The sequence below is a fragment of the Procambarus clarkii genome, chromosome 93 (genome assembly GCF_040958095.1).
Source record: "Procambarus clarkii isolate CNS0578487 chromosome 93, FALCON_Pclarkii_2.0, whole genome shotgun sequence".
NCBI lineage: Eukaryota > Metazoa > Arthropoda > Malacostraca > Decapoda > Cambaridae > Procambarus > Procambarus clarkii.
In genome coordinates this window covers 11,058,716-11,068,979 of record NC_091242.1, presented here as the reverse complement: position 1 = coordinate 11,068,979, position 10,264 = coordinate 11,058,716, and the positions used below count along the sequence as shown (strand labels likewise).

At 47.0% G+C, this 10,264-nt stretch overlaps 1 non-coding gene across 1 annotated transcript; it reads left to right on the top strand.

Annotated features, from left to right (window-relative positions):
- Window positions 1-1,560: 1,560 nt before the first annotated feature.
- On the top strand, window positions 1,561-1,679 carry LOC138359885 (5S ribosomal RNA). Its single transcript, XR_011226112.1, has one exon. It is a non-coding gene; the product is annotated as a 5S ribosomal RNA (ribosomal RNA).
- The last annotated feature ends 8,585 nt before the right edge of the window (window positions 1,680-10,264 follow it).

The window sequence follows — 10,264 nt, the reverse complement described above, 5'->3', positions numbered from 1 at the left end:
ACTTTTCAACACTGGTGGGACGCGAACAAGGGGACACAGGTGGAAGCTGAGTACCCAAATGAGCCACAGAGACGTTAGAAAGAACTTTTTCAGTGTCAGAGTAGTTAGCAAATGGAATGCATTAGGAAGTGATGTGGTGGAGGCTGACTCCATTCACAGTTTCAAATGTAGATATGATAGAGCCCAATAGGCTCAGGAATCTGTACACCAGTTGATTGACGGTTGAGAGGCGGGACCAAAGAGCCAGAGCTCAACCCCCGCAAGCACAATTAGGTGAGTACAATTAGGTGAGTACAGTAGTAGTTTCAAAGCGTTATATGACAAAGAGTGCTGGGAAGACGGGACACCACGAGCGTAGCTCTCATCCTGTAACTACACTTAGGTAATTACACTTAGGTAATTACACACACACACACACACACACACACACACTCACACTCACACTCACACACACACACACACACACACACACACACTCACACTCACACTCACACTCACACTCACACACACACACACAGTAGTAGTTTCAAAGCGTTATATGACAAAGAGTGCTGGGAAGACGGGACACCACGAGCGTAGCTCTCATCCTGTAACTACACTTAGGTAATTACACTTAGGTAATTACACACACACACACACACACACACACACACACACACACACACACACACACACACACACACACACACACACACACACAGTAGTAGTTTCAAAGCGTTATATGACAAAGAGTGCTGGGAAGACGGGACACCACGAGCGTAGCTCTCATCCTGTAACTACACTTAGGTAATTACACTTAGGTAATTACACACACACACACACACACACACACACACACACACACACACACACACACACACACACACACACACACACACACACACACACACTCACACACACACACACACACACACTCACACACACACACACACACACACACACACACACACACTCACACACACACACACACACACACACACACACACTCCCTTTCTCTCAAATCAACAACAACAACAAAACTGTCAAGCGCCACACACGGGCGCGTCGAATGTCAAAACAAAACATTAAAAAAGATAAAGAAAAACAAACAATAGCCATCCGAACACCAAGGTGTTTGGGCGCGAACTTTGCCACCTCTGGTGATGACATGTCCACTTACACGGTGTAAATAACCACAAACCTCCCCCCCCCCCCGCCTTTCTACTCATCCCTCCTCGCGGTAGAAACAAACTTTCCTCTGCCTGCTCCACCTCGGCAAGCCGAAGACAAACGCAGCTAAGTGCTACAACAATATAAGCAAGAAAGATAAACTGGAACTGGTCACCATTTGGTCACCACTTGGTCCGGGAGACATCTCCCGTCACGCAGGGTGCAGTTGCGCCTCCACAGATCTCCAGTATCATCTTTTGATGCTGGTAATGGCTCGAAAGGGCCACCACTTACGGGCTATTCATGCCCGTGCCACCTCTTGGGTGGCTTAATCTTCATCAATCATCAATCTGGAACTGGTCTCGTCCCAGGCAGGCCTCAACACCAGGAGGATATCTCAGGCACAATATGGCCAACGGCCATACCACGTTGAGAACACCGCTTCTCGTCCGATCAGCGAAGTTAAGCAACGTTGGGTTTGGTTAGTACTTGGATGGGTGACCGCCTGGGAACACCAAATGCTGTTGGCAATAATGTTATGGGAGCCGGTCGGCCGAGCGGACAGCACACTGGACTTGTGGTCCTGGGTTCGATCCCAGGCGCCGGCGAGAAACAATGGGCAGAGTTTCTTTCACCCTATGCCCCTGTTACCTAGCAGTAAAATAGGTACCTGGGTGTTAGTCAGCTGTCACGGACTGCTTCCTGGGGGTGGAGGCCTGGTCGAGGACCGGGCCGCGGGGACACTAAAAAAAAGCCCCGAAATCATCTCAAAATAACCTCAAGATGGCACCTCTGCTCTTCACTGGTTCTATTCTGCATTTTTTTCCATATCGTTCACTCCAGTACGTTGCTATTTTACTGTGTAGATTTGGGACCTGGCCTTCCAGTATCTTCCATGTGTATATTATTTGATATTTCACTACCACACCACGCACTGTGTTTTTAATGACACGAGCGGCACCAGAAACTAGGAGGGAGCTTGAGGGTAGGAGGCAAAGTTATGGACCTGCAGGGGCCAGATTCACGCAGCAGTTACGCAAGTACTTACGCGCGTGTACATCTTTCCTCAATCTTTGACGGGTTTGGTTATATTTGTTAAAACAGTTTACAAGCATGAAAACTTCACAAACAACTGTTGTTATTGTTATAAACAGCCTCCTGGTGCTTCAGAGGTTATTAACAGTTTAATAATTGTAAACAAAGTCGCCAAAGTTTGAGAAAAGATGTACAGGTTCGTAAGTGCTTGGGTAACTGCTTCGTGAATCTGGCCCCTGGTTGATACCTGGTTGATGGGGTTCTGGGAGTTGTTCTACTCCCCAAGCCCGGCCCGAGGCCAGGCTTGACTTGTGAGAGTTTGGTCCACCAGGCTGTTGCTTGGAGCGGCCCGCAGGCCCACATACCCACAACAGCCCGGTTGGTCCTTCACTTTTTTTCAGAAAAGTCTAGTTTTCTCTTGAAGATGTCCACGGTTGTTCCGGCAATGTTTCTTATAGTCGCTGGGAAGACGTTGAACAACCGCGGACCTCTGATGTTTATACAGTGTTCTCTAATTGTGCCTATGGCACCTCTGCTCTTCACTGGTTCAATCCTGCACTTTCTTCCATATCGTTCACTCCAGTACGTTGTTATTTTACTGTGTAGATTTGGGACCTGGCCTTCCAGTATTTTCCATGTGTATATTATTTGGTATCTCTCTCTGGCTCTTTTCTAGTGAGTACATTTGGAGAGCTTTGAGACGATCCCAATAATTTAGGTGTTTTATCTCGTCTATGCGTGCCGTATATGTTCTCTGTATTCCCTCTATTTCAGCAATCTCCCCTGCTCTGAAGGGGAAGTGAGTACTGAGCAGTACTCAAGACGGGACAACATAAGTGACTTGAAGAGTACTAAGTACTCTTCCGTCTACCCCCCCCTCTCCCCTTCCTGTCCTTCCTACAGGAATGATAGTCCCGTAGACTATCATTCTTACCTCACTCATTAAGACTATCATTCTTACCTCACTCATTAAGACTATCATTCTTACCTCACTCATTAAGACTATCATTCTTACCTCACTCATTAAGACTATCATTCTTACCTCACTCATTAAGACTATCATTCTTACCTCACTCATTAAGACTATCATTCTTACCTCACTCATTAAGACTATCATTCTTACCTCACTCATTAAGACTATCATTCTTACCTCACTCATTAAGACTATCATTCTTACCTCACTCATTAAGACTATCATTCTTACCTCACTCACCCTACACCCACCTCCCACTCCCTCACAGATTTACCCCTCACTTTCCTCATCGTTGCAGCAGCCGGCGCCCAGTTCCTGGAGGAGGCCCAGCCGGCGCCCAGTTCCTGGAGGAGGCCCAGCCGGCGCCACGGGAATATATTTGAGGGAGCGCTGCGGCCTGTTTGTTCCTGCCAAAGTTTCAGTTTCTTGTGACATCTTCATCATATGTTGAGGGAAGAGGAAGATGAGAGGGGTGAGGGGGGGGAAGGAAGGGGTGAGGGGGGGAAGGAAGGGGTGAGGGGAAGGAAGGGAGGGGTGAGGGGAAGGAAGGAAGTGGTGAGGGGAAGGAAGGGAGGGGTGAGGGGAAGGAAGGGAGGGGTAAAGGGGAGAAAGGGAGCTCTACATTTTATCTTGGAACTATGTACTGTGGGGCTCTTTTTCCCCTCGAATAAATATCAGCTCTTGGGCCACCATCTGTGGTAGTGAAGCGCCTCCTCATCTTGTGGTAATCTTTCAAGCACTGAGCCAGATCCAACATTTCCATCCTGTGTCCACACCCTGGTGGTGCTCTAGTTCATTTTTGACCCGAGGGGCGAGTTTACTGCGCAGCCCCACCCATCCTGTGAGTAGACACACCGCCGTAGCAGCATGTACAACACTCCCCAACAGGAAGAAAACCCGCTGGGTTGCCCATCCTGTCATTTGTATCCAGATTAATCCTAAACTGACTGGACATCGTCGACCCTATGTTGCGCTGCTTGTAGTTTTTTGCATGTTAGTTTTCTTTAATAGGAAAGAACTTTAATATCTGTTCTTTAATACTGTTATTATGAAGGGACTGGAGATGCGGCCGTAATAGAGCCTTGTATAAATGTAGCTATGTTCGTGCCAAGGTTACAGAACCTTCTTAATGGCAGAGGTAGGGTTAGGGTTATGACAGGAGCAGATTAGGATTACGATATGGCCAGGACAGGGTCAGGGTCGGGCAGGGTAGGAGCCAGGTAAGGGTAGAGGGGAGGGGGGCAGGGTAGGCGGAGAGATAAGGGGAGAAGAGAGGCAGACGCCATCAGCCAACACAAAGAACACAGGCCGGGGAACGACGCCAAGATACAAGGCAGAAGGGAAACTAATGGCGACAATTATCTTCCATATCTCACCGACTCCCCCCCCCCTCACCCCACCGCCCCCCTGAGAAAGTCCAGCAGCAGGAGCAGCAGTTAGGAGGAGCAGGAGCAGGTCGGGGCGACATTAAGGCGCCTTGGATGAGCACCGGGCCCCAGCCAGGGTGAAAAAGGGCGCCACAACAACTCGGCAAAGGGGCCCTCCAGGTAACAGTCACGTCCACTCTAGGGGCCCACAGCTCCGGCCAGGTGAGGAGGTGCATGACAGTATAGTATGTCCCCAGAAACAGGTGACGACTCTGCCCGCCGCTCCCGCCACTAATAAACGGGCGACAAGGGGACACTTGAACAAACTAGAGCGTTCAACGGTTAAAATACCCCAAGACACAAATGCCAGCCTCGAACTATTTTTTTTATTTTAAATTACCGGAGAAAACGACCCGCTACGGACTCATACACTCTTTTGGCTGTTTGCAAAAAAGTGTTTTAAAAAAAAGTGCTTAAGCAATCCCATTTCTTTTAATATTTTGTGTTAATGGTATATTAGTTTAAGGGTACATCACTACACATTAAAATTACTTGTACACGTGCAATGCAAAGGTAATATTACATATGGTGCCGGAAACTCCCTTACTCATAATCCTGGCAGGTGTGGGTACACTCTCACTCATAATCCTGGCAGGTGTGGGTGCACCCTCACTCACAATCCTGGCAGGTGTGGGTACACTCTCTCATAATCCTGGCAGGTGTGGGTACACTCTCACTCATAATCCTGGCAGGTGTGGGTACACTCTCACTCATAATCCTGGCAGGTGTGGGTACACTCTCACTCATAATCCTGGCAGGTGTGGGTACACCCTCACTCATAATCCTGGCAGGTGTGGGTACACTCTCACTCATAATCCTGGCAGGTGTGGGTACACTCTCACTCACAATCCTGGCAGGTGTGGGTACACTCTAACTCATAATCCTGGCAGGTGTGGGTACACTCTCACTCATAATCCTGGCAGGTGTGGGTGCACCCTCACTCACAATCCTGGCAGGTGTGGGTACACTCTCACTCATAATCCTGGCAGGTGTGGGTACACCCTCACTCACAATCCTAGCAGGTGTGTGTATAATCCTCACTCACAATCCTAGCAGATGTGTGTATAATCCTCACTCACAATCCTAGCAGATGTGTGTATAATCACTCATAATCCTAGCAGGTGTGTGTATAATCCTCACTCACAATCCTAGCAGGTGTGTGTATAATCCTCACTCATAATCCTAGCAGGTGTCTGTATAATCCTCACTCACAATCCTAGCAGGTGTGTGTATAATCCTCACTCATAATCCTAGCAGATGTGCAAGCGTGCCCTAACCCAACACACCTAAAACCAGCTCATCGTCTCATCTAATTCGTCGCCTGTCCTACGGAATCAACCAATCCGTTAAAAATGCGATGCACTTATACAAATTAAACCACTGCAATACTGACGTTTTCACTGAGTCGGTCTCGATAGGTTAGGTGGGTTGCTTGGGGTTCGTACACTTTGTGTTCGGCAAAACAGTTGCATTTTTTACGAAGTGGGAAATAGAGAGAAAACGTGTCGGGTCAGCAGGGAATTTTATGTAAACACGGATCAGCTGTTATATTGGTAAACACGGATCAGCTGTTATATTGGTAAACAGGGATGAGCTGTTTTCTTGGTAAACAGGGATCAGCTGTTTTCTTGGTAAACATGGATCAGCTGTTTTCTTGGTAAACATGGATCAGCTGTTTTCTTGGTAAACATGGATCAGCTGTTTTCTTGGTAAACATGGATCAGCTGTTTTCTTGGTAAACACGGATCAGCTGTTTTCTTGGTAAACACGGATCAGCTGTTTTCTTGGTAAACACGGATCAGCTGTTATATTGGTAAACATGGATCAGCTGTTATATTGGTAAACAGGGATCAGCTGTTATATTGGTAAACATGGATCAGCTGTTATATTGGTAAACATGGATCAGCTGTTATATTGGTAAACATGGATCAGCTGTTATATTGGTAAACAGGGATCAGCTGTTATATTGGTAAACAAGGATCAGCTGTTATATTGGTAAACACGGATCAGCTGTTATCTTGGTAAACACGTGGATTAAAAACAAACTATTGTACTATCATCAATTAGTTCTTCTACTTCTACTATTATTACTACTACTTTCATTATTATTATTATTATTACTACTACCACTCCTACCACCATCTCCACCCACCTACACAAGTTCCTACAGTTACTAAACGAACACAAAAGTACCGATAGTGTTATCAAAAAGCCCAATGTCTCTCAGATAAGCTCTGTGTGTACGCTTATTCAAGCTCCATTGTGGTTATTCCATTCCTGTTCAGACATTCCAATTTTTAAACTACTCCTTCTAAAAAAAACGTCCTAATTTACCAATCATATGCCCGCCCACGCCCATCCAGTGGGCGGCAGAGTGAAGGCTACAATCATGCACATGGACTATACAGCATTACTGAGAGAGATAAGAGGTTAAGTGATGCGCTTAAAAATAGGAAATGCATTTTGCAATGGCTCCAGACGCAGAGATATGATGCCACTTGCAAACATGTTGTAGCAGTTGTAGCTGTTCTGCAACAGCTGTTCTCTTGCTTTGCCACTCCGTTCGAAATCCAACCTCTAATCCCCTGAACACTATCGAGTCCGATGCATAGAAAACGTAGATATTTGTGAAATGTTGATTTTCATACTAGGATGAATTTGTGACTTTGGTTACAAAAACGTGACCAACGTTTGTAACCAACGTTACAAAACTTTGGTTACAAAACCGTGGACGGATTGGAGTAAAAATTGTGGGGAGTTTAGAAAGTTAAAACCACCGCATTATTGACGTTTCCTGAAACTAATGAATATGATTCTGGTAGGATAGGCGAGTTGGCCAGATTTTGACGCTTCTGGTTAATCAAAACCGCTGCATTTTTTACGTAAGGGAAATGTAAAGAAAAGGGTCGAAGCAGAGCCTAGTGTCGGGAGACCCAGTCGTAGGCTGAGACCTTAGTGACTCATTGAAGCTTGGAAATCCCCTAGGCCTATTGACAGATTTCTATGACATTTCCTAGTAGCAATCATAGCATGTTAAAAAGAGGAACTGTAACTACCGAAAATCAAGAAATTCTAGGCCTTATTTAGTGCGCATGTGTACTATACTAGTCTAAGAAAGTTCTAGTTTGAGCGTTGCATTCTTGCTTATGCCCTCCTTGAGGTTACCTTGAGGTGCTTCCGGGGCTTAGCGTCCCCGCGGCCCGGTCGTCGTCCAGGCCTCCTGGTTGCTGGACTCATCAACCAGGCTGTTGGACGCGGCTGCTCGCAGCCTGACGTATGAATAACAGCCTGGTTGATCAAGTATCCCAGCCGTAATCCCAGCCTCTACAACATTAATGTTACAAAATTAATTGTTTTGTAACCTATCAACGCTGCCTCATCCAATGGGCAGAGGTGGATAGGTTACTTAGTTACTACCTACAGTTAGCAAACTGGGGATATTTGGTTAATATCTTTGGTAGCAGATCATTTTGAATGAAATATTTACACATCTCTTGAACATTTGAATTCATGTCTCTGAATTCACGTATCTTTTCGCACTCCATCACATAGTGACGGAGGGTGTGCGAATAATTTTGTTGACACAGTTTACATTTGGTCAAGTCTACATCGGCAGATAATGAGAATTCCCAGAGATACTTGTAACCGAGTCTAAGCCGAGCAGTAGTAACATCTAGAAGTCTGCTGATTTTATTGAATGATCCATAGATGTGTGGCTCCACTTGCGTGATAGAATGATGATAGATGGAATTACTGAGTGGAAGATAAAGATGTTGCTGATTGGGTAGATTATTATTCTACTTAACCGTCGGCGTTGCATAACACTACCTTGGGTGACGGTAGATATTACGACGGTGACGTAATTGTTGTCGTAAAACCCCAACCACGTGGAAAAGAAATCCAGACAAATCCAAATCGGCACGTGCTGGCGGCATCTTGCAACCCACGAATTATTGGATTCGTCAACAATACTGTCCTTGCATGACGGCTCATGTTGCAACACCTTGAGTTACCTCATCCTTTTGTGTGCCTTTATACCTCAATCAACTTATTTCAACCATCCTGCGCGATGTGGAACCTTTTAGCATCACGTATTACGGGCTATTCGTGCCCGTGCCTCCTCTTGGGTGGTTTAATCTTCATCAATCAGTCAGCATCACGTAGTTAGCTTTTGATACACACTATATAACTCTTCATACAGTGTAGACTCGAGGAGCAGCTGCATGAACTCTAGGGCAGCTGCGTGTACTCTAGGGCAGCTGCGTGCACTCTAGGGCAGCTGCGTGCACTCTAGGGCAGCTGCATAAATGTACATTGTAACAAAGTCGAAATATAAAAAAAAAAGGAAATGCCTGGGGGTTAATGCACCGAGTCATTAACTTGCTCAAACTAACCTGTAACACAATCCATGTATACAAGCACTTGAGTTGCACTCATCAAGTGTAGTTAAGTGACGTGGCTTGTTAGAGTGACTAGTGCCGAGTGAACTTTAGTCTGGCCTTGACTAGGAGGCGAGTAGGAGCCCAGGCCCTCATGTCTGTCGTCAAAGCTATTCGGTGGAGAAGCCAGCGACAAGTGGGCCACCTCTTCTGAATAGTGTGACATTACTGGGCGAGGCATTAGGCTGTACCCCAGGCGAGGCATTAGGCTGTACCCAGGCGAGGCATTAGGCTGTACCCAGGCGAGGCATTAGGCTGTACCCAGGCGAGGCATTAGGCTGTACCCAGGCGAGGCATTAGGCTGTACCCAGGCGAGGCATTAGGCTGTACCCAGGCGAGGCATTAGGCTGTACCCAGGCGAGGCACTAGGCTGTACCCAGGCGAGGCATTAGGCTGTACCCAGGCGAGGCATTAGGCTGTACCCAGGCACACAAGCAGCTATCAACGGGAGCCATTCTCCCCCTTGTCTTCAGGCAACACACACACACACACACACACACACACACACACACACACACACACACACACACACACACACACACACACACACACACACACACACACACACACACGCGTCCTGCCATCAACCTTACGAGAGGTGAATAGCAGCAGCCTTCAAAGGCGAGGCAACAGGACTACTTCCTCTAAGTAGACATCTAAGTGGACTTGCATTCTGATTCTACTCCTCAAGTGTTTCTACTCCTCAAGCCCGGCCAGGTGGGGACGGGGCAGGTTTGACTTGTGATAATTTAGCTGTTGGTTACGAGCAGCCGCCGGCTTCCTGTCTCTATGGAGGCTGCTAGAGAGATAGTGACCCTCTCCTCAAATCAATTCTGGTAAGTATCCACCACAATCCGGCTGGTCCAACATTTCTTACAGAAACATGTCTGTTTCTTGAACAGCTGTTGCTAACAGCGACGATTGGACGCCTGACAGCTGGGTGGACAGCGCTTCGGATTCGTAGTCCTGAGGTTCCGGGTTCGATCCCCGGTGGAGGCGGAAACAAATGGGCAAGATGATTCTTTCACCCTGATGCCCTGTTACCTAGCAGTAAATAGGTACCTGGGAGTTAGACAGCTGCTACGGGCTGCTTCCTGGGGGTGGAGACCTGGTCGAGGACACTAAAGGGGGACACTAAAGCCCCAAAATCATCTCAAGATAACCTAACTACTCGCTTATTTGCATAATATGACGAAAGCCTGGTTAAGCTTGGGAGCCGGTCGGCCGAGCGGACAGCACGC